The sequence below is a fragment of the Stegodyphus dumicola genome, chromosome 5 (assembly GCF_044657685.1).
Source record: "Stegodyphus dumicola isolate Sdum_Otavi_A_Nest chromosome 5, ASM4465768v1".
NCBI classification, from domain to species: domain Eukaryota; kingdom Metazoa; phylum Arthropoda; class Arachnida; order Araneae; family Eresidae; genus Stegodyphus; species Stegodyphus dumicola.
Window position 1 is genome coordinate 203,406,066 of NC_140772.1, and position 26,330 is coordinate 203,432,395.

The window sequence follows — 26,330 nt, forward strand, 5'->3', positions numbered from 1 at the left end:
TGAAACCATTGTTTCTGAAAAGACATGCTGAATCATACACCCTCCTAATGACGGGCACAAGTCATCTCATAGACATCTTGAATTTAAGCACACAATTTAAAGGATAAATGTGAAGAATATTTTAAGAGGAAATTATCGGAGTTCAAAAATTGTAAGCAAGTAATGAAAGGTTTTGTTACTTCAAGTAAAAAAGCTTTGGAAGCTAGTTACCTAGTAAGGCTAGACTCGGCAGACTCACGCTACCGGAGAAGAGGTGCAGAGGTCCACGGTTCGATTCCCGGCGAAGGCTTTGCTCATTTTTCACGACTTTTTTTATGAAAAATGAGCGACGCCTTATTACAGAGTGATTAAATGATAACAATAGAAACGGCATCAGTTAAAATTAATTGTGCTTAAAACTTTAATTAGAAAGTTAAATCTAGCGAAAAGAAACTTACTTCTTGTTGAAATAACAGAAATATGTAAATTACAAGAATCCCAATGTCTCTACAAGTGGCGCCCGAACTAAAAGGATGGTGGATGATGATTCTCCACACCCCAGGATTTGGCGATTGGGTTCCCTAAAACTCCAGTCGTCCTTCAAAAGAGGGGGGAGGATATAAGGTGTTTCTTCCGTCCTCTTAGCATGCCTTCATAGTGGAGAGGTCTGCACGCTGCAAGAGTATTCCAGAGATCCGCAGTTCGATTCCCGGGGAAGGCGTTGCTTATTTTTCCTCTTGACTGCTTCCGAAAAATTCTAATGTTTCTACAGTGGCGCTCGAACTAAAAGGGTGGTGATTGATGATTCTCCCCCCCCCCCAGAATTTGGCAATTGAGCCCCCTAAAACCCCAGTAGCCCTTTAAAAGAGGGAGTATATAAGTTATTTCTTCCGCCGTCTTAGTGTGCCTTCAGGGTGTAGTGGTCTGCATGCTGGGCGCGTATTCCAGAGGTCCGTGGTTTGATTCTCAGCGAAGGCGTTGCTCATTTTTCATGACTCCTGCTTCAAAAAAAGAACCTAATGTCTCTACACATTTGCTTCAAATAATTTATATTCAATAATGCAAAAAATGATGTAAAAACGAAAATGTTTTGGTTACTCTAATTTTTTTAACTATTAAGAAAAGTTGGAGTAACTATGTATCATTTCACTAATCATTTTCTCTGCTGAATGTTTTCGATGAAACATTCAGAAATTTCGAATGTTACGTTGTGTTTAGGCATGTATGCAGTACGCATAAATACGTATTTCATGCATAAAACTTGTAATTTAAAAAAAAACATTTTTAATGTTTTTTGTTACTTATTCTGAAAGCATTTTATAAATACAGTTTACTACATAGAATGTCTTCACTAACTATATCTCCTGAATTTCCTAAATTTATTTTCTAACCGTAATATCGATAATATCTTCTAAATTTGATCACTGTTTTGTTGCCTGTTTCGTAGTAATTTAAAATTTTCCTTGATCTTGAATACAGGCATCACTATTTTGCCTCTCCGATTGGCATTTTATCAATGTGTTTCAGATACATCTAATTTATATTATTATTGTTGTCTTCAAACTACTTATCTCCCAGAATGGTGTGTTTTTAATCAGAGATGTGGTTGATTACAGATTCATTTATCCATTAATTATTTCATACTTAACGTTACAACTTTCAGTTAACTACTCAGAAAATTAATGCAATTTTCAAAGAAAAACTGAAGAAGCACGGAAAATGCAAAAAATTCCTACTCATAAAGATGGAAAAAACTGTGTTTGTTTTAAAATTAAAATGCTTAGGAAAGTGATTAAAAGCTGGCATTGTTTTAGTTTCTGCGTTAATTCTCTTTCATTTTCAGCTGATATTTTAACGAAACAGAGCACTTTTGACCTTTTAATCATTTATTTTCTAGTACAATTACTATTAAGTGCCCATCAAAGACGCATATGTAATATAGTGCCAACCATTATGTGCGCCATTTGGAATACAGAAGTTAAGAGACTCTTAAACTGGCTTCATTTAAGTGAAGCAACAATAAATAAATGGGATAAAATAAGGAATATTTGACGTATTTTAAACTTGAGTGTCATTTCCTCCAATCGTTAGCTGAGTTATTGGTACATTTTCAAACCTAATTGCGTTTTGTTTTATGAGAATGAGTTTGTGAATTTTGTGAAGTAATTCACTTGAGAAACATTGCTATTGCAAAGTTAAGGGAATGAATGTCATCAGACATTTAGAAAACATAATGATCATACGTCATTAAATTAAAGACATATAACTAATCATCAAAATTTTGAGAGCTTTTGAAGTAGTGAGTTATTGAAACTGATCTGAATCGTTGTTTATAAGGTTAAACTTATATTTGCTTGAATTAAAACTAAACATTTAGCCTGAAAGACAAATCATTCTAACAATGTGTTACTACAGGGTTAAAACACTAAATGATTACAATTAGAAAGAGAAACAGATAAAATTAATTGTGCTTAAATTGAACTAGAAAGTTAATCCTAATGAAAAAAAATTTACTTCTTGTTGAAATGACAGATATATGTAAATTTAGTTATTTACAACGCACACGTTAAGGGCTATCATAGTACCTCGTTCTGTAAGATTCAACTAACTATTTATCTAACATTTAGTAGCAATTAAGAGAAATATCATCTTCGACGGACGCCACCACAGGAGTGTTTCACAGTCGGCTGAAGTTACAAGTTCTTTTTTTAACTTAATTTTTACTCCTCTTTAAAACTCCTTTCTATTTCATATTCTTAAGGAATGGTCAAAACAGTAGGAATATAGGTGAGATTTTTAGTATAATCCAAACGTGTTAATTAAAATCAGTTTTACATGCTTAATAGGCATCCTTCATGCAGCTTACAATTCCAAACCAAATTTCACCAAGACTTAGCAAAGAGTCTGTCCTACATTTTTAGACAGAAAAGAATGAAATTTCGTAGTAATATTGCTAACCCTTTACGAATCATTGTTGTGGTATAATGTATTTTCTCCTTTCGGCATGCCTTCGTGGAGTAACGGTAGCACACTTGGCGCGTATTCGAGAGGTCTAGGTTTGAGTCCCGGCCAGGGCATTGCTCATATTTTACCTCTTCTGCTTAAAAAAATCCTAATGACTCCTAATCACTCTAAAGTGACACCCGAACTCCGAACTAAAAGATGGTGGATGATGATTCTTCAACACCAGGATTTGGCGACTGGGTTCCCTAATTCTCAGTCGTCCTTTAAAAGGGAGATTTTCTCCCACTTTCTAGCGTGCCTTCATGGCATAACGGTAGCACACTCGGTGCATATTCGAAAGGCCCAGGTTCGAGTCCCGCTGAGGGCACTGCTTATTTTTCATGTCTCCTGCATCAAAATAATTTAATGATTCTACAGTGGTACTAAAGAGTTAATCAAATACTGCTTTATTAATTTGCGGTTTTAAACATCAGTTAGTAGTTCTGATACAAGCAGACGCGTTCTAACGAAAGAGTACAGTTTGAATTCTGACCCTTTTCATAAGTTTGTGCAAAAATGTTTGCTAATTTACGTAAAAATCAAGTTTCCATGCAGATACATTAGAAAATATTCGTTTTCAAAGAACTTCATAATTACAATAAAGAAAAGAATACAAAGGTAAAGAATAAAGTTACAGTGTTCTTAAAAATGATATTGTTTTATAAATTTTAAATCGGTATGCATTTTAGAAATCGAAGCGTTAGACCGATCTTATATGCCGTTACATTTTGTTATGGAAATGCTCTTATATCCAAACGTTTTAATGTTTAAGAATTTCCATTAAAACAATACATCATGAAATATTAATTGAACCATATGAATCGAAAGGATTACAAACTGTTTAATAAAATACAAAATGTAAATCTTACAGGAATTTAAGAATCTGTAAACATAGTTCTTTCTTTGTATGCTTGAATGAAATACAAACTTGATATTCCATCTAATGAAGGCGAGTCTTAAGTTTCCTAGCAACCTGAAAATGAAGCATGTTATTAATAGGAAAAAGAAAAGGTTTTATCTATAAATTATGCGCAAAAATTTGGGAGAAGATTTCTTTTACAAAATTAGTTATGTAGTAATACATGCAAGCAATTTACCATAATTTTACTCAGACAGGATTTATTCTTGCAAATTATAATTCCCGAGTTCGAAGATAGCATTAATAACATAGCAATAACTTGCGTTTAAGCTGATAAAATTCGATGTAGTATTTCGAGCATAAAAAGATCATTAATTTATGGGAACTTGGAAGAAAATATTCTGTGTATCTTTACTGGTAATAAATTCTTTGTTGTAGGATTTAAAAATTTATTTTCAAAAACATTCTTTTCTGGAAACATATTTTAAATCTACATAAGGAAATAAAGTTTACAAGGCGAATATTTTAAAATTTTAAGGGAAGTTTCGTAAATCGCGCTTTTATAAAAGGTATTTAAGTTACATTGAGCTTTTGAATCATAATCTTCGCAATTAGTTTTGTTTCTTCTTTTGCTGCTCTACTGAGAGTCTACTAAGTCATCATTATTTATTAAAATGTTGCAATTTTCTATCTGACTGCTAATTTTTCTTCTCTCTTATCTTAGCAAATGCACTTTTTTAACCAAAGGGCATTAGCCTAAAAAAGCTATTAATTTTTTTTTCCATTTTGTGTCGAAAGCTTTAAATGTCCATTTAACTGTTCAAACTGTTGCCACCGAATATTATCGTCCTGTGTTATGTTTAAAGAAATTAAATAATAGAGATCCTGTATAAATGTATGTATGTTTTCTCGCATTCTGATAGAACAACGGTACCTAGAGCCATCCAATTCTGAATAACGTAATCCTTCACCTAATATGGGCATCTGGAAGCCCTAATTTGCAATTTGTTTTATGATCTATTTCATATTTTGTAACACTTCAAAGAATTTTTGATTAACAAAAGCAAGTATTTCAAAGAGAGCAATGGCAACACTCTATGGGGAAAAAAAGGCATTTTTATCTCTAATGGCGAGACTGTGTATCGGAAATTCAAAGATATGCTCATTTAAAAATTATTTTGCGATATTGCTGTTGAATTGAATTTTATGGTTTAAGTGCGAAGAACATGATTTTTAATAAAAACAGGGAACACACAAAACGTTAAAAAAAACGCGCCCCTTTGGGCACAATGTAAAGTCTGAAAGCTTTCAGAATTTTTCATATTTTTAGCCCAAAGGGCGTTAGCCCAGAAGGCTATTGATTTGTTTTGGCATTTTGCGTTGAATAACTATAATTGTAAGTTTACTTTTCAAATTGTTGCCACCAAATATTATCGCCCTGTATTACACTTAAAGAAATTGAATAATGAAAAATCTGCATAAATGTAGATATGTTTATCGCATTGTGATAAAACAACGGTTCCTTTGAGCCATTGAAGTTTTAATAACGTAAGTTTCCACCCGAATATGGGCATCTGGATGCACGAATTTGGAATTTCTTTTATTATCTATTTCATATTTTATAAAGCATTTGAGAGTTTTTGATTAAGAAATTCAACGATTTCAAAGCGATCAATGGCAAAACTGTACGGAAAAAAAATTAACTCCAGCCGGCGAGACTGTGTATCGGAAATTCTAAAGGATATGATAATTTTAAATATACTTTGCGGTATTGCTGTTGGATCATTTTAAATATATTTTGCGGTATTGCTGTTGAACTGAGTTTTATGGTTTAAATGCGAAGAACAGGATATTTAATAAATAAAGGTAACATACAAAATGTTAAAAAAAACACGCCCCTTTCGACCTAATGCAAAAACTGAAAGCTTTCATATTTTTGTTATTATCGTCTTTTCTTTCCTTGTATCCAATAATTAAACTGCGTCAAGACCGTACATGTCTTGACCCACTATGTCTTGCAAAGAGTCAGAAGCAGGATGCTAATTTTTAGCATCGTTTGCACTCCTTCGTAAATCCAAAATTATTAAAATTTTGAGAAAAAAAAAAAAAAAACAGAAAGTGAGTTAAAAATATAACGATAACTCGTGGCTACTCAGAGCTCTTCTCGTGACAGCTGGATTTTAAATGAAAGTCAGTTAATGCTACAGACACTTTCTCTATGTTTTGTGATATAATCTGAGGATTTATCTGATACCCTTGGTACTGTTTGAATAAAGGGGTGGGGAAAATACTAGAAAAGTACGTAGATTTGATTCTAAGCGATGTTCTCGTAACATTCAACCAAGAAGTTACATAAAATATTGTGATATTCCGTGATTCCAGGAAAAGGAAGAAATAATTCAGTGTAAATTTCAGACACCTTAATTGTTCAATTAATCTAATACGTTTCTATTTAAAAATGAAAGAACAAAAATAATTTTATTAGTTGCATTAAAAACGTAATATAGTATCAAATTTCAGTGATAACTGTTTGTTACCTTTCCTGTACTTTTATCGATACTTACATATGACTTGGTCGATCGTGAAAGTAACATTTAGTGCCATTTATGAATGAAGGGAAATTAAATAAAGGGGAGTCAGTTCCTTCAGCATTCTGCAGGAACGGCTGGCGCAACTTTTGAAGAATCTCCGTCAACATTCATGGTTCTATAGTAACCAACTTTCACGATCGACGAGATAATACGTAAGTAACATTTTATCATATAAGTTTCTATTAAAGCAGTAATATGCTATTCCTTGAACAATCCGCAGGAATGAAAAAAATCAATAATTTTGGAAGATTTAATTGAAAACGTCTTAATATAAGATGTGTCCTGCTGCAGATCAAATACAAGCTTAGTATTCTGTCGGAAATTCTAAAGATATGCTCTTCTTAAATATTTTGTGATATTGCTGCTGAATTGAATCTTAATGTTTAAGTTCGAAGAACATGATATTTATAAATAAATCTAATACACAAAACGTTAAAAACGCCCCTTTGGGCGTACTATAAAATCTGAAATCTTTTAGAATTTTTACACTTTTTTATTTTATTTAATATTCACAATCATAATTTCTTTTAGTTATGCCATAAAATCTGCAGAAGTGTAGTTTGTGTAACTTGTAGCTGTTTTTAGCTTGTTTAAAACTTGTAGCTACTTTTTATCTCCTGTAGGTGGGGAGAAAAATGTTTTGAAAATTTGAATTGTGCACTGAAACAACCGCAGTTATGTTTTCATTTTTTCCATGATATTATTAATAGCTGTTTTTCAATTAATTAATTATTTCACTTGAACAAAATACTTCGGAAAGAAATTTCTGAAATGATCGACTTCGCTTTCTTCTAGTTAGAAGTCATAAATTTTCAATTTTCGACATTTAAACTGTGAACTTATGAAGGAATTTTATAAGGTATTTTCTCCTCGTTTCCGCATGCCATCTTGGCGTAACCAGAACCATGCTCGACGTATATTCGAAAAGAGCGGATATAGAATCCTGGCAAGGGCACTGCGGATTTATTCAGTTTCCTAAATTCGAAAAAAAATTCTAATACTCTACAAGGGGTGTTAGAAGCCAAAAACCTTTAAAAATGATAATTTGGGATTTTTTCATTTTAAAACTCTATGAAAATTAGAATTGTAAAAAATCTAGTCTTAATTTATCATCCGATGCTTTGATAAATAAGGATTTTTACAAAAAAAAAAAAAAAAAAACCGTTTTTTTCCGAATGTGGTTTTTTTATACTCGATGTACCTTTTCTAAGGAACTATTGTTCACAGGTATGTAACATTTTATGGCTTATTTATTATGTTTCCTAATAGTTACTGAAATGAGCTTTTTGTGATAAACTAAGAAAAACAATTTTTACAATTACAAAATTGTAAAAAATAATTTTTACAATTTTGTTTTTGGTAAGAAAAGTGCTAAATTTTACTATGCCTAATACATCATTCTGTAAATAACTCTAAACCTCAAAACATTTCAAAAGTTCATTTCAGTATAATGAGATAGGTGTACTTTAATTACACAAAAAAATTCAAACGTGTTTCTTGTAAGTGTAACATTGTCGTTATAGGGGGTTCCGACTCCCCTAGCAAAACTTATTGCATACTTAATTCATTCTTGTCTGATTTATTAAATGAAAAGTAAAGAGTTTTATTTGGGATTTTTTCATAAGTATGCGAAACTCAAATTGCCTGGAAGAGACAGTAAAATATCGTATTTCATACGTTTTTGTCGCATGGCGACATCTTTGTTTCGTTCACATGCAAAGACCTACACGGTGGACATAATCTGTGACACGAGGTGATTAAAGAGAACTCAGTGGGAAAAGTATGAGTTTTCACTTAAGGTATAAATTGAAAAAGACAAAACAAGGGAGTAAAGGGATTTGTTTATAGGACAGCGTTCGTAATCTAGATGAGAGTGAAGAGAAACATACCTTTATACTTCATTGCTCAGTAGCGCTTAATATTCTGAGACACTAGGTGTATATCTTTAAATGTCGGCTTAGAAGAACGACTGTTTGATATTCGTTTTGAAGAACACAAGTCTTAGCTAATAGTCCGTGCTACAGAAAGTCTTAATATTTGATGCTTTTAATTCAGGATATAAATAGTTTTTGTGTTTTTCACTCAGTGAACGAGAATCTCAGAGAATAAATGACAATTCGATGTCACAATAACATGAAACCTAATGAGAACTTTATAAACTGCCAAATCTGCATCGCAGTGGTATTATAGTCAATGAAAACAGTACAGACGAAACACTGCACCATAACGGCATTGAACAAATACCGAAGTGGCAAATCTTTGCGCTATTTTTAAATAGAAGAAATAAGCCAAGCGAACGTTTTTAGAAGTTCGAAATATACTCCTACAGTTAAATTAATACTTCTAAAGATTTCTATTTTCAATTTCATTGCCTTTCTTCCCGCAAACATACCCGTTTTCATGAATATCATTTAGAACTCAATTGATATGATGTTCCGATAGAATTACTAATGCTTTCAGGGATTTCCTGGTGCGGCTGGGGTAAGAAGATATTTTTCTTCTTTCCGCTATTACATTGATGCGTTTTGAAGTAAAAGGGCTTCCGCTATTTCCACATTTTTCAAATACTCAATATTTATCGTGAATTGTATGTATATCTACACTACACACTACAGTGTTAAACTCCATTCAATTTTGTTTTGTTTGAAGATTATACTTGACCGTATATGTCAAGGTTATACTGGACGTTTTATTTTCGTAATTTTTTTATTTTAAATTTCTTTTAGAATTCTTTATACATTTTAAAATTTAATGAATCAAATAAAATAATTTTGCGTTTTGATGTAATAATAAAGAAAATTTTAATGGCAATAGTTACTGTAACATGGGCATCAACTAATAGCTGAAAGAACTTCATTTTGAAATTTGGTAGCAACGAAGATTACTGATTTCGAATTAGCTCTTAATTATTTATAGGTTTAATTTAATTTTTTTATATGTGGTCTTATTTTAATGCATGGTTTTGTATTTAGTTGCCTTCAAGCTACATAATGTTTTCTGTAATAAAGCAATCGGTTTGAATTTGAGCAATGCGAAATAAAGCCTTATAATTGATTAAATGGCTTTCTCAAGAGTATAGCTGAATTCAATTTAAATTACTGGAGAGTTGTTTCTTTTCATTTGGTGGTAAAAAAAAATCCGATTTTCTGCGATGTCTTGTGAGTGTGGAATTCAAATACGAATTTCAATTTATTTAAATTTCACACTCACAAGACATTCTTATTCGCAAATAGTGTTTTCTCTTTATTACTTGATTTTTGTGAACTGAGTATAATGTTTTTATATTTTTTAACTGATTTAATTTATTCAGAGAATAACATTTTGTATTTTAATTTGTAATTTGGGTTAGGGAAGCCTATTGCGGTACCGAAGATCCCGGGTCCGAATCTCGGAGAAGGTATGGATGTTTGTAAATGTATAGTGTCTTTGCGGCATGGGGGCCCCTTTAAATATATGCCCAGCTGAAAGTCTTCTTGTGTGGTTTGTTGGTAGAGGAGACGAGTGTAAGCCCCTTGGGCTGCTGTCTCATGAAAATTATGTCAGTAATTCAACAGTATTGCTCAGAAATATATAACAATAGACTTTTTTTTTGGTGCACAACAGGGCTGTCTGCATAAAGTAAGGAATGCTTTCGTGGAAGACTTTCTAAAGGCAAACGAGTCGTATATCTGTTGCACATTACTTAGGACTAATTCTGTGTGCCAGTACTAGTTATACATTGATTAATTTAAAACTGATTTTTGTGGTTGAAAACAGATAATTCGCAATTTAAAATGAAGATTATACATGATAAACTTAAGAAAAATGGAAATATAATATTTTCTGCTGAAACAATTTATATATTTTTTATGGTCGCTAAGCCTGGAAAATAAATTTTAAATCACTTATTTAGATAACTTTGGGATTGTAATAATTTTACCTGAACAGAAAATTATCTGGCTTTAAATCTCATAACTAAAGATAAAAAGAAGCTTGCTGAAGTTTATAAGAATTAATGAATAATATTACATGATTAAGTTGCTAGGTACCCAATTTAAAGTTAACAACATTTTCCAATTTTCTATTAAATTATAAAGAATTTCACAGGATGCTTGACGTAAACAGTTTTCATTCTTGTGGCTGTTATATGTTACGAAAGAATATTAAATAAACGTGAAAATTCTCTGCTTTTATATTATTAAAACCTGGCCGTAAGGCTTTACCTGATTACATCCACGCATGAAAGAAAAGGTAAATTTTTTTCTGAAGTGGGTATGTAAGCAAAATGATTCACAAATTCTCCTGACACATTTCAATGGTAGCAGTAATCAGTAATTTAGAAACACATATACACATATGAAGCCTCAATATTTTATTAATGGTTTAATTAATGATGAAGATTGATTATTGTAATTTAGCAGATCATATGAGGGCTGTTTCCCTAAGAGAAATTATGCCTCCTTGAAGGTAAACTACTCTTATTCACGGAGCTTGGGACAAGCAATGAAAACCAACCATGCAACCAGCTCGTTTGCTTGGGATCAAACACAAGTCGAGGTCCTAATATTAAGCGATCTTTCTGTCACTGAGCGCCGCCTGAGATAAACACTGACCTGACTTTGTTGTAAAAGGTCTTACAGTGTTAATAGCCATCCTGGCAGAAGGGATTATTTCTTCCATATAAAAATATAAATACTACATTTGCATACAAGGCCTGTGTATAATCATAGATATGATAATTACAGACATTGTCTTGTACAAGTTATATGAGATAGGTAGATATAATTATGACAGTTATGTGCGAATTTATCTGAATTCATATTTACAATACTTTTACTTAGATAATCAAAGTAAACTTGTAATTCAGTTACACATTGACTGGATTTTTTGTCATTTTTAACTGCTTTACAACATTATTTTTAACAAATTACAATAGTTTTTACTTTTAACAAATTACAATAGTTTTTACTTTTAACAAATTACAATAGTTTTTACTTTTAACAAATTACAATAGTTTTTACTTTTAAAGTTCAGTCACTATTCTACAGAGTGAGCCATTTTTGTAATGTTGATTTTCAGTTGTTGTAGTACTATCTGGCTTAAACTGGGTAGAGAGTTACGTGACTCAGTTTTTTTGGTAGCTTAGCTGATTTGCTTGGAAAAGTTGCAGCTGCTATTATAGTTGTAGTACCTATCCAGAGAGTATCTTTGTTGCTGTTTCAGTTACTTGGATATTACTGCAAAAGACAATTACACTAATCTGCTGCTCCAGTATCTGCGAGTTGTCAGCTCAATGTATTACACTTTTGTAAGGCCTCTCCCCAACACTTTGATTTGCTAATTTGTCGGTCACTGGTTGAACTTCTTTAAAAATGCAATATTGATTGTGTTTGTTACGTTTAAATACATGGCAATATTATTTTTCCTTGACGATAATTTGCGTAACATTCCAAAAACCGTTTCTTGAACCTGCCAATCTGATCCTCCAGAAAACACGAGTTAGCTCAATGGATAATCTTTCATCTAATCCGTATGCTCATGCAAAATGTATTCACCGAAACACAATTTGCACTGAAATTCTATTTTAGCATCTACACTTGTGTAAACTGTAGCAAATTTAAGTAAAGACAAATGAACAGGTTAACGTAAAAATAAGCACAAATAAGTAAAAAAAAATGTACACATTCTCGCTGATTGTAGATTTTTGGGAATTCAATTTTATTTTGTCGACTGCGGCAAACAATTGGGAGCTGTAGTACTTGGTAAAATAAGGGAATTAGATTATGAAGATTTTCTCTAAGCTCCTGTTTGAAATAAAATGGACGGTAAACGAAACTGCATGAAAATTTCGGAAATTTATAGTAAGTTCAAAGTTTGGAACGAATAAGTACTAATATTATTTTGACTTCCGGAAAATGGAAGTTATAGTTGTTATTCTAACATTAAAAGGCTATTGAAAATCTTCTACCGTATGTATATGGCATTATCGTATGTATTCGTTTATTACGAATGACAAGCATCTGAGGATTTATTTTATATTCAATTTAGATTGCTTTATATTTGTATGCCATACTGAGCAAGAAAGTTTATAAATATCCCATGAACAGAGGCACGATTCTAGATCTAAGAACTTGAATTTTCTTGATAGATTTAAAAAGAAAGCGTAAAACTATATTCTTTGAAGCATGCTGAAGAAGACAGCTGAGTTTAAAGATGAATGACAAACAAACTGAAGAAAGTGAAGTATCTATAGTTTGAAGTATTAGAGTATGATAGATTGGAAAGTAGCTTATGCGATGTCAGTGATGGTGGAAGGATAACTACAAGAAACAACACTAACTTCAGAATATTAGGTTCTTCGACCAGTGTAGGAGTGAAAACTAAATAAATTCCACGATGGACAAAATTTTAAAGGCCGTGTAATTTTATTTATATGTTGTTGTTCTGATTTATCTCACTTGTCTGAACATCAGAATATCAAAACAAGCCCACGAAATACATCGAGGCAAGGCCTGTCATTGGCAAGAGCCTTGCGCACCATACTGGTGACCGTACAACTTTGCTCAGTTCCTGCCCCAATTTTGATGGAAAGCACCCCCGGAGGGGGAGACAAAGTCTAAAATATAGTGAGAATGTCAAAAACTGTAGATACACAAGAAGAACTGAATGAGCGTCTGAATCGAAGAGCAATCGAAATGAAACAGCTATGTAGCCAATTTCTTAAAAAATGGCTTTTAACTAGTTTGCCGTCAGAAAATTTCGCGCAAAGATCGAGAATATTGACTCGCGCCTCGATGAGCAGCGTTTAGCCACTGATGGTCACTTTCAAGGCAGAACTTAGTCTACGCTTACTAATAGACTGTATTTATACAAAATTTTTCAAAAACGAGATAAGCATTTCAATAACTAATGATTTCATGAAGGGGATGGAAACTAATATATGGAAAATAACTTAGTCACGAACCTGGACTATCAGAAGCCTATATGGCATCTTTCCCAAGCAAAGGCATGAGCCTATACATCGCCTATCAGATGCAAAGCCACCAATCGACAAAATGAAATATTCGCTTAAAGAAAAGCGAAATAAGAAGTTTCCCAGGCAATATGCAAGTATAGATATTTTGTTTATCAGAAATTTTGCGTTCAATGAAACGGTCTCAGTGGACTGTGGTACCACAGCATTTCCTTATAGCATATGCTAGCACTAAAGGAATATAACAATAGCAAATGTTTGCACTACAGCTTGTTAGTTTACAAAGTAATGCATTAACTTTAACTCTGCTTTTTGTGGATGAGAATGTAATAATATTTTAAATATTTAGATATCGAAATATAAATTAGAGGCTAATAACATGGCTCTTAAATTACGTTGGTTCCATCAATGGCTGACCAGTTAAAGACCACCGAATACTGATAGTTTTTCCCGGTTACAAACTCAGGAAAACTGGCTGTCTAAATTTTCTTAAATTCCCTACGCGTAATGTGAATCCGAGCCCCCCTTAGATTTTGTCATATCCCATTTTTGGCTTTTTCTTGCAGTTGCATGCAGTGCTTTAATCTATATTCATATTTTGTTGGAGTTTGAAAGTCGTCTGAATTGGATTTGCGTTTTATTTTAAGTATGGCAATTCTTCGTCCTATTAGCCATATATATTCTTCAAACTGACGTTTTTGCTTGTATTTGAGCTTCTAGTATTAAATTCTGAATTGCTGTTTTGTAGGCACCTGTATGTTAGGAGTAATATTATTGCTAAGATTAGTTGTTTGCGTCATGAATTAATGTGATACTTCGTTATTAATACACGATGCAATTCTTTAGTAAGCGAATCTATTTCTGTCGAGAGTAATCGCCACTTCTAAAAGTAGTAAAAGAAAAAGTAGTAAAAAGTAAAAGAAAATCTTACCTCCTTTATGCAGATTTCATGAAAGGTTAAAACACTTGAAAGTCAAGCTTAGTTAGTTCACTTTGAGAAAAAATTCTCAGAAACTCTTTGAATATACAAAATGAAATGCAGCAAATAATGTTTTGAAGAGACATCGAAGTGCAAAGAAAGTAACGACATCTGAAAATTTATACGCAAAAGAAATCACTATCTTTCAGAGCGAAAATTTGTCAGACTTAAATAAAAAAAATGTCCGTCTCGTTTTGGCTTATTTTATTCGCGGATGCCATTCTGTTGCAAAGGAATTTAAGAAGCAAAAATTTAAATAACGGCAAACTCAGTGTCGTCACAATTTGCTTTTTCAATCAAGAATAGAAAGAAGAATATTTTCCTAATAGAAAGAAAAGAAATAAACTTAACTATACAAAACGAGCAGTGGCTCATTACATATTAAAATGATAGTTAAAATTTATAGTATTCGTAAGAATAATCGTAGCATAGTAACGTTAAGGCCAGAAGACAAAATACTCTTTCAGTGTTCTTAGTTCAAGTTTTCAGACATTTTTGAAGCCATGCGTTCTACATTTAGTAGCTGAAAAACATTTGAATAGTTTTACCCTGTAAAATTATGAGTTCGCTGAAGATTAATTTTAAGATATTAGCATTTCAGACATTCTTGAGAATGATCTAAACAGAAGTACTGTTTTTAGTCTTTATTCTCTAAATTGCATACCAGTATGAATATAAATGCATTAAATAATAAAAAGAATAATTCACAAAAATTTTCAAAAAACCTGTAGTTTCTCATCCAGAAAAGAAACATCAGTTATTCAAGTTATGAAAAAGAAATTTGCACAAAATCATCCTCATATTTTCGTAATTTGTAAATGAAAAAATAAATACTGTAGAATTTTGAAATTAACTTTGAAATGCAAGACTATATATAACAAAAGATATATTAATAATTACATTTAACTGTATTTAAGATATAAAATATTTAAAAGATTAAAAAGTACGAACTAATTGATAAGATTTACACTGACAGAAAAGTAAAACTACAATCTTTTACTTTAAAATAGAAACTTCAGGGTTATTTTCTCCCACACCATTTGACATGTAACCATGGCAATAACAACAACTTATCGAATCACTTCATCCCCCCACACTTCATTTCCGTTTAGCGCGTTTCGTTTCATGAAAAGCATGCAAATGAAGAAATATAGTATCAAATGACGTGCAGAAAATTAATGCTGCGGCCAAATGAATTACCATAGCAAATAGAGAACTTGCAGTCGCCTTGAAGCGCTTATTTTAAAGTAACTGACTCTGGCATGATCATTCATTATGTTTATAACATTTTTAAAGTGACTGTAGAGGAGTAATTTCTGCTGCTTTTTAGGCAAACCGCCCAAATGATATAGTAGTTAGTGACGCTGATTACCGTACCGATGAGAAATTCCAGAAATGGCATCGATGTTTGTAAGTATTTAGCCTTTATGCGCGAAGGAGGAACTTAAAATACACGGTGAGCCGAAAGTCCTCTCGAAAGATTGGTAGTAGAGAAAAAGATGTGGGAGATTTTGCGTCCGCCTCCGAACGCACAAGGAAGAGGGAAGATTTCAAATGAAATCCTTTCTGCTTCTAACAAATAAAGATAAAAAATCACAAATAAATCCTTTTAGAACAAGTTGTCTGCAACAAACTGATACAATGCATTTGGGGAAACTGTACCTGCTACTGCATACCTTAGGGGTGGAAAGAAAACAGCATCGGATTTTCGACCGTTTGCGGCGGATGTGGTCGTTTGAATGAAAGGCCGTCTGGGGCGTTATGGTCTTCAAAGAGTTAAAGAGTTAGCTGTAAGGCTCGGCTCTATCTAATATACATCTACTGGAATGCAAAGGTTCGATCTTGCTCTTTAGGTACTGTCACATTCTTGCCACTAGGTGGCGGGCATCTCTTCCTTTACTTTTGCTGTAATTAAGTTCCGAGAAGCAGTCGAGATTGGAACCGCTTTGAGGAGCGTAAAGACTCAGAGTTAAAAATGTACTGTCTTAAAATAATTATCACTTACCTTGTAAATAGTGTATATTAGCGTTTTCTTTGAATAAATAATTAAAAGACAAGATGGCCTGCTAATTGTAATAGAAACTCTTACTGGAAAACGTGATTATTAGAAGCCTGGCGTCGAGAACACTGAAGATGCAGCAGGTAAGGAATTTTACATTAATTTTATTGTAAATAGAAGAACCTGATGCAACATTTCTATGGCGCCCGAACAGGGACGCCAGGTTTTTTGAAAAGTTCTAATAAAGTGAATTCAAAAGCTGAATATTAAAATTGAAGATTTTAATACTTGTTCTTGAAGTATTCAGCAAAAGAATAATTTTGTTTTCTAAGTAAGAGTTAAATATTTGTTTTTCATGAGACGTATATTTTTTGTGTAAGTGTTTGAATCTAAGAAAGATAATGGCTGAAGTAGAAAAATTAAAAAAGAAAAGAAGTATCTTAAGAACTGCCGTTACAAAACTATTTAAGAAAATCGAAAGTGAATTAAATAAATCTGAAGGTAGTATTAATGAGCTCGAAGAATTGTTAGAACAGCTTAATGCTAAAACCGAAACGCTATCTAATGCCGATGTGGAAGTTGAACCAATTCTGAGTGTAGATGAATTCGAAATTACAGAACAATATCGCGAGAAGATAACGTTATGGAAATTTAGGCTTAAGAAACGGATTAAGGAACTTAATCATGACTTAAATGCACCGAACACACAGCAAAATATAAAAGACACACCTAATGTTAAATTACGAAAACTTTCGATTCCCGTATTTTATGGGAACAGTAGTCAATGGCTTACTTTTTGGAATAGTTTTGAGTCCTCAATACATAATAACGAATCATTGAACAAAGTAGACAAATTTAATTACCTGAAAGCATATTTAGGAGGAACAGCTGCTAGCTGCGTTCAAGGACTTCCGTTATCGCCAAAACATTATGATTCAGCAATTCAAATCTTACACGACCGTTTTGGAAGGAGAGACATTCTTATTAATGCGCACATGAATAATTTGCTGAATATTGAATCATTAAAAAATGCGAATGACATAAAAACATTTCGTAACTTGTATGATAAAGTACAAACGCAGATTAGATGTCTCGAAGCGTTAGATGTTGGAATCTTACAGCGCTTTGCTGTGTCCGATGATTTTGAAGTTATTGCCTTCAGAATTAACGCTTGAATTTCATAGAACACAAAATGTTGGCACAGATTATATAACATAAAAGATTTAATGTCATTTTTACACGCAGAACTTTCATCCCGCGAACGCACAAGGTCAACGGTTTCGCAACAGCAAAAAGTATCCGATCGGCGACAGTCTTCTTTCCCCCCTGCAACGAAAAGCGCATATGGTTTCTCAAATAGACATAATAAACCAAAGATTCCGACCGCTACAGATTTGTTTACAAAATCCGAAGGCAGAGAGGAAAATATGAACTGCGTCTTCTGTAATCAATTTCACAAGACTTATGACTGTAGTTTCGTTTCCGGCTTATCATTACAAGAAAAAAAGGGACATTTTAAAAAGAAAATGTGCTTGCTATAAATGCCTAAAATTACACCATTTGGCTCAAAACTGCAGAACAAAAATAACTTGTTCTATTTGTAAAAAACAACATGCAACTATTATGTGTAATAAACAAAATCCTTCTGTCGAGGTTTCGGAAATTAAAAAAGACGAACAGATAGAAAATAAAGTACTTTCAAATCAAGCAGGATGTTCAGAAGTATATTTGCAAACTTTAATTGTTCGCATATATGGAAGAGGGAATAACCAATTTGTTCGAGCGATAATTGACACCGGAAGTCAAAACTCATACATAAGCAGGTATGCAGCAGAAAGGTTACAATTAAGAAGCTTAGGTGAACAAAGTGTAACCCACGGACTTTTCGGTGGCATAGAAGTTTCGGAAAAACATAAACGTTATAGAATAAAATTGGGTAGCGTAGATAAACGGTATAATTGCGAAATCAATGTATTGGATGAAAGAAAAATATGTTCTTCGGTCCCTAAAATCAAAAATATACACTGGATTGGGGAACTTAGAAGAAGAGGAATTTACGTCAGTGATGTTTTTGAAAATGGAAATTGCAGATTATTCCAGGAGAACCCCCAAGAGATTCATTTGTTGTTAGGGGCAGATGTTGCTGCAAATTTATTTACAGGTAAAATCGAAGTTCTTCCTTGGGGAAGATTAGTTGCTGTAAGTACAAGACTTGGGTGGACAGTCATGGGGAAAGCGAACACTGACAATTATGAAATAGAAAATTCCTTTTCCACGCTTTCGTTATCTTTACATATTTCTGATGCCACTCTGTCAGAACTGTGGAGGCTTGATGTTATCGGAATAAAAGATCCAGTTACAAAGAAGGCTAGAGAGGAAAGGGATTTGCAATCAAAATTGCAGTTCGAAAATTCTGTATCTCTAAACGAAGAGGGGCGTTATGAAGTCGCACTTCCGTGGGCGGAGAATCATGTACCACTTTCCACCCACAAGGATTTAGCGTTGAAACGTCTACAATCTACCACCCAGAAACTTTTATCTCAAAATTTATTTTCTTCATACAATGCAGTTTTTAATGACTGGTGTAACTTAGGAGTGATCGAAGAAGTTAAAGAAAATATTGCGGTTGACTATGGACATTATTTACCGCATAGACCGGTGATCAAAGAAAATAGCTCAACACCAATTCGAACGGTGTTTGATGCGTCTGCGAGGAAACAATCGTCTCCTTCTCTAAATCAGTGTTTGGAGTGTGGAGCAAATTTGATAGAACTAATTCCATCTCTTTTGTTGAGATTTCGGGAAGGCAAGTTTGCTGCTATAGCAGACATTGAAAAGGCTTTCTTACAGATCAGTGTAAGGCCTCAAGATAGAGACTGGCTTCGGTTTTTCTGGTGGAATGATGTGGAAGAAAGGAAAACGAAAATATTTTGTCCTACTAGGGTAGTATTTGGGGTTAAGAGTAGTCCTTTCCTTTTGGCAGCTGTTATAGAATTCCATCTACAAAAGTACATGAAAAATTCTTCATATGATACGGAGATGATAGCTAAACTCTTGCGTAGCTTCTACGTAGATAACATTGTTGCCAGTTTTGACAAAGAATCCGAGATGATCCAGTTCATCGAAAAATCTCGAGAAATAATGTATGAAGGAAAGTTTAATCTTCGAGGTTGGTTACATAACGGAGATAACCTGAAACAGGAAACTATTTCACCCGTATTGGGTCTGTTATGGAACTGTCAGAAAGATAATTTAACTTTGAATCTGAATTGGCTAGAAGATTTTGAAATGGGTATAATAACGAAGAGAACAATTCTCGCTGTAACACACAAAATATTTGATCCTATTGGTATTGTGAATCCTGTTCTCTTGTATCCTAAAATATTGTTGCAGAACCTATGGAAAACAGGAATTTCTTGGGATACTGAAGTTGACGAGAGTACAAAACAAAATTTTGTGAATTGGTATAAAAGCCTTTTTCTCTTAAAAGAAATATCCCTCCTACGTTGGATACATTCCAGCAAAGACAATAGGAAGTTCTGCAGCATTCACACATTCTGTGATGCCAGTAGTAATGCGTATGCTGCTGCAGTTTTCTTGAGAACTGTGACGAATTCTGGAGTTGAAGTTCATCTGTTGGCATCGAAGTCTAGAGTAGCTCCCGTAAAATCTATTACGATCCCTCGTCTGGAATTGATAGCTGCCACGATAGGTGCCAGACTATGCTCTTCTGTTTTAAATGGTTTGCAATGGCAAAATATGGAAACGCATTTTTGGACGGATTCTACAACAGTTTTGACATGGATTCAAAGGGAAGAGATTGTCTGGGCTGTCTTTGTGGAAAACAGAGTCAGGGAGATTAGGAAACTGACGGATCCAAAAACGTGGAAACATATTGCTGGAACAAAAAATCCAGCTGACCTCCCATCAAGAGGTTGCACCGCTAAACAACTTTTAGTAGTTAGATGGTGGGAGGGCCCCGACTGGCTGAAGAAAAATCAGGAAGAATGGCCAAGACAAAGGGAAATACCGGACATGGAAATAGTAAATTCAGAAAAAAGGAAATCAGTCATTTCTGCACTAAATACGCAAAGGGTAGAACATTTTTTTGAGAAATATTCATCTTACCATAAAATGTTAAGAATAACTGCTTGGATATGCAGATTTATCAACAACTGCAGAAGACCAGATTCTAAACAATCAGGAGAACTCACGGTCCCTGAAATAGAAACTGTAGAAAAGAGAATATGCAAGATAATACAAATAGAAGCATTTGGCAAAGAACTTAAAGTTAGCAACCTTTGTACCTTTTTTGACTCAGATGGCCTTATTCGGTTAAAGACCAAGATTACTAGAAGAAGAGAGGAAGAAGAAAATTTTCTCTGTCCAATTGTATTGCCCTCAAATCATGACTTAGTTCATAGGTTAATTTTAGATTACCATTTGCGACTATCCCAGGCTGGTGTGCAATTCGTACTAGACAATATTCGACAGAAATTCTGGGTCCTGAGAGGAAGAAAAACAGTACGTAAAGTTCTTATGAAGTGTGTTCGCTGTAGAAGATATAGCGCAAAGAATATAGAGACTGTTCCAGCACCTCTTCCTGAAGATCGAGTTCGAGATGCTCTGGTGTTTGAAGTGACCGGAGTCGATGTAGCCGGTCCTCTTTATTTAAGAAAAGAAAAAAAGGCATCGATCTTGCTCTTTACTTGCGCAGTCTATCGCGCGATACATCTTGAGCTGATAGAAAGTTTATCAACAAATGCGTTCATCTTAGGATTAAGGAGATTTATTGCCAGAAGAGGTCGTCCAGGTATTATTTACAGCGACAATGGCACTAATTTCGTTGGAACTGAAAATCTGTTAAGATCGATAGATTGGAAAGAAATAGAATGTCATTCAAGTATGAGAATACAGTGGAAGTTTAATCCCCCAACTGCTTCATGGTGGGGCGGTTGGTGGGAGAGGTTGGTACAAACAGTCAAGAAGATGTTGAGAAATGTTCTCGGCAAGTCCTGTGTCTCTTACGAGGAAATGTTGACTATACTTTGTGATATCGAATCAGTAATCAACTCAAGACCCCTTACGTACCTTTCAGAAGATCCAAATGATCTTACGGCACTAACTCCTTCAATGTTTCTACAAGATGTGCACGACGTCGGAGTACCAGACTTAGACTACCTGGATACCATCAATCTGACAAAAAGATACAAGTTCTTGCAGAACTTAAGAGAACATTTTCGCAAAAGATTTCGTGATGAATATTTAGCTATCCTAGTGCAAAAACCATGTAAACGATCTACTCGGACTATCAACAAAAATGACTTGGTGTTTGTCGGCAGCGACAACAAGAAGAGAATAGATTGGCCAATAGGTCGTGTTGTAGAACTATATCCTGGGAAAGACAACGAAGTACGTGTTGTCAAAGTGAAAACTGCAACGGGTGAACTCCTAAGACCTGCGAAACGTATTTATCCTCTCGAACTTGATAGACCTAACTTGTTTAGTGACTTCACAATGAACATAAAAAACTCTGCGGATAAGTGTTACAGTGATATGAACTATCAAACTAGATATGGACGTAAAACTGTAAAACCTCTTACATATTTTAAATTGCTATACTAATTTTTGTTTCTTTTCAGTATTTTAGAAATTTAATTGTCCTAACAGTTGTCAATTGGAACATGTTATCTGGATATGGTATGAATGTAATGCAGAAAATGTTTAGATGTGTAATCCTTCTTTGTAAGTATTAATTTTAGAGCATTAGTTACTTTTCATATTTGTGAAAGTTGTACTTGAATTTTTGTTTGATTATTGATAAATTTTGTTTTGATTTTCCCATCTTATCGAGGTAAAATCAAAAGGTGGGAGGATGTCACATTCTTGCCACTAGGTGGCGGGCATCTCTTCCTTTACTTTTGCTGTAATTAAGTTCCGAGAAGCAGTCGAGATTGGAACCGCTTTGAGGAGCGTAAAGACTCAGAGTTAAAAATGTACTGTCTTAAAATAATTATCACTTACCTTGTAAATAGTGTATATTAGCGTTTTCTTTGAATAAATAATTAAAAGACAAGATGGCCTGCTAATTGTAATAGAAACTCTTACTGGAAAACGTGATTATTAGAAGCCTGGCGTCGAGAACACTGAAGATGCAGCAGGTAAGGAATTTTACAGGTACACTTATTAATTCAAAATTGTGTTTACCTTGAAGATAAAATTGCGATTTAAAGCTTGCTGATCGACACGATTAGATCATGATTTCTTAACTAGTGAGAAATTATTCCTTAAAAAGGGCCCTTTGTTCGACTTAAGATTCATAGATTTACGCTTGCAGCAAAATGCTTACGACAAGAACAGCTAAAAAGTAACTGAAATCGCGTTCCTAAATAAAGTTAGCGTTATAAATTGTGCAAATAAAGCAAAATCAATAGAAATTTTCCCTTGATTACATTTATTAAAATATAGTATTAATTTATCTCTGTTATTAAATAACCTGCCGCATAGAAACGTTATTATGCAAAAAATATGTATAACGGTTTGAATGAGTCCAGCTAGTGTAATTTTATAAAAATATTAAATATTTATAATTAGATATCTCATTATTTAAATGAATTTTTTAGCTAAAATAACGAGATTAAAAAACAGAAAAAATGAACCTACTGGAGCATGGAAGATATGTGTTTATTAATTTATCTTTACTATCAGGCCGCCTAGAATAGTCATTATGCAAAACGAAAAACGTATAATGGTTTGAATGAGTCCAGCTAGTGTAATTACATAAAAATATTTAATGTTTATGATTAGGTATCTCATGATTTAAATGCATTTTTAGCTTAAATAGTGAGATTAAAAAGCAGAAAAATTGTTTTAAGAACTGCCTTTATTACTTTTAAATCCATTAGCTTGTTAATCTACAATAGACAGATTTAATTTGAAAGATAAATATCTTACGTTTTACCAGTAATAACCCACTGGAGCACGGAGAATATGTTTTTAAATAACCGAGTTTGTTCATTAAAACTTAAAAGCAAATATCTTGTATTTTATCGAAAAATAACAGTCTAGCGCTTGGAGATAAAAATGATTTATTTGAAGCAGTGTTGCCTTTGCCTGCTTTTAAATCACTTTGTTAATAAGAAGTTCATCAGATTCGTACGAAATATGAAATAAATAGAAAGCAAATTCGAATTTCAAATTTCCGGTTTCGATTTGCACATGTTTGTGTGCAGGACTATGTGTATTCAAAATCTGGTGGCTCTAGTACCACCAAGTTTTCACAGGGTGTGGAAAGTTTTTTTTTCCAATGGCGGGCTCTCAGCAGACTTCAGCTTGGACACAACTAGGCCAGAAGTTGTGGTCACTTTCTTATGGAAGCACCTAATAAGTGAGCCACCTTTGCCTCCTATGAAGGGACGGACAATTACAACCACACCTCCTCTGAAATTCGAACTCGGGCCCTATGGAACATAACTATCAAGATAAGACAAAGATACGCCAAAAAAAAGCAAAGTAACAATCTTTTGTATAGCATAGATTTTATTCAAGACTCTGTAGATTTTGAAAGCAAACAGGTACAGGTCCCTCTGCATCAAGAGCAAAGAACTGTGCATTGCTGATAATCACATAAATATATTTAATTGTAGTTTACTGAACGTAAGGATAAAATTGCACTTAAATAAAAGAAACGAAAACAAGTATCGCATTTGCATAAAATCAATAACAAACTGCAGCATGAGATGGTATGTTTTTTGTATCTTTTAATAAACTTCAACTTTTTCAATTTTGTAAATTTCAGCGATGCTTTGTATTATACTTTTTTTACAATTTTATCAAAATCTCAATTATTATTTGCCTCGTCAATTTACGAATGCCAAATAAAATTTGCTCTATGTTTCACTGAAGAAAATATTTTTTACTGCTTCGTTAAAACATCATTCGCTGATAGTATGGTTGGGTCCTACGGACTCAAATGTGCACCGAATCAAGACAGAGTCGTAATTTTGCAGTTTCTTGGCCACCTCGATCCCCTGACCTCAGTCTGATGGATTTCTGGTTCTGGTGTTGTCTGAAATCTAAGGTATACACATCAAATTTCCGAGATTTGTCAGAATTGAAAGATGCCATACAGTTACGTTGTACAGATTCCTCTTGCGATATTACATTCATCATTGACAGCAATCTCCTGCATGCAATGCGTTATCGTTTGCAAAGGTGACCACGTTGAAAACTTGTTAAAACCAATAAAAGTTTCTTCCCGATCGTCTCTTGTACGAGTATTATCATTGGTCCTTTTGCGAGTGTTTTGCGCCGGCAGTTTTCGTCATACGTGTATCGTTTCCAAGCCATTTATGGTTTTTCAATGTTCTGATCAATTCGCGCAGGAAAAATGTGGGTGTAGCCTTTCAAAAATTTCGAAATGTTTTCACTGTAACTCTAACTGTGAAAGCTCTATTTTTCTTACACATTATCACGATTTCGAGTGCATACCTTCATATAACAATGCTTGAAATTTCATTTCTATTGGTTTTTAGCGAATAGATCGCTAAAAACCGATCGAAATCGTTTATATATCGGAAAAGTTTTTATGGCCACCTTGCAGTTTCCAATCATCGGTTAAAAAACACGTTTCTAAAATTCTATTTGGAAACAGCAAAGAATAAACAAATGAGTTAGCATTTTCTTGCCTGCATTTTACCAACGAGACAAGCAGAAAATATAAGGCCATCGCAAATGGGATTCGAAAGTTAAATATTTAAGTTATGAGAGCCAAGCAATCACGTAACAGCGCAGTCATGTATATCAAAGTGAATCAAGAACTGGAAAACATTGTTCGACGATTTTCTGAAGTGAACTTTATATATATATATCTATATATATAAAGAAGATAAATTTCACAAAGACTATATAATAAATATTGCGGGTACAATAAAAAGAGATTCTAGTTCCATTCTTTTCTTTTTATTTGACAAAAATCCCGAGGTGGTATGAAACAGAATCATATATCCTATTTTAGTTCAAAAGACTTCGAGAAATGTAAAGAGAATATTATACCCGCACAAAATGCAAAGCTACATTTTAGGGCTGTGTTGAAATGAAATGAAAATAAATCTCAAAGGAATCAGAACTTTAGAAAATCCTATTATAGCTGCAAAGCATGATATTGTAAAGTGAAATAAGATGTTATAAACTCACCTAAGCTGATGTTAACCTGAAAATTCTATTGATTCTCAGTCTCAAAATCTGAGCAAAAAAGATACAGGGCAACTTACATCATTCATTAATAACGTTTAAATAAGAATACAGTCCCATTTAAGCAAATTAATATGAGCTGATCCTTAATTGACACCTTGAAATGCAGATTGGTTAATTTAGGACAAAATTGTTTTAAGTCACCTTTCACATAGTAGACAAATTAGGCTTAGTAAGTTACGTTCACCAGCGGCTATACGGTTAATACCGATGATCAGAGGTATTTCGGACCGAGTTCACTGGGAACATGAGAGCGAATAGGCTGGGTGCATGAGCAAAATCATGGTTTTCATGATTTTGCTCATGCACCCAGCCTATTCGCTACCCGAAAAGCAAGTTTTCTTAGAAAGTCTTCAATGATGGCATCCTTTTCCTAGGCAGACTGTTTTAATATGGTTTAAAATAATCTAAGAAATCCAACCCAGTCTAGGCCCACCATTAGCTGAGCCTAAAGTCACTGAAAACTGGTAGTTCGATCTGGATCCGAGTCCCGATAAACGGGTTGACTTCATGGGCATTTTCATGTCCCCCCAGCACAACATCCCTGCAAGCTGGTTTCCCTTAGAAAGTTCTCTACGAAGGCATCCTTCACATAGCTCTTGTGTACTTTGCTATAATCAAACGAACAAAGCCAAAACAAACCAACAAATGCAATCTATTTCTGTCCTAATAAAATGAGAAACGTTTAAAGTTTGTCTGGGTGCTTATTACTCAAC

The 26,330-nt window shown here is 33.6% G+C and overlaps 1 protein-coding gene and 1 long non-coding RNA gene across 5 annotated transcripts in view; one reads left to right on the plus strand and one right to left on the minus strand.

Moving 5' to 3' along the window:
- The window catches only part of LOC146997391 (uncharacterized), a 278,511-nt gene that overhangs the window by 98,111 nt on the left and 154,070 nt on the right, over window positions 1–26,330 (minus strand). For 3 of the 4 annotated variants that reach the window (XR_015041389.1, XM_085817565.1, XM_085817564.1), the window contains one exon: window positions 3,804–3,955. The exons of the other annotated variant lie outside the window; for it this stretch is intronic. The gene's annotated coding sequence lies outside the window, so the exon portion shown is untranslated. Of the gene's footprint in view, window positions 1–3,803; window positions 3,956–26,330 lie in introns of those variants that run through there. 4 annotated transcript variants of the gene reach the window in all.
- The window catches only part of LOC146997392 (uncharacterized), a 202,947-nt gene that overhangs the window by 71,469 nt on the left and 105,148 nt on the right, over window positions 1–26,330 (plus strand). The window lies entirely within an intron of this gene.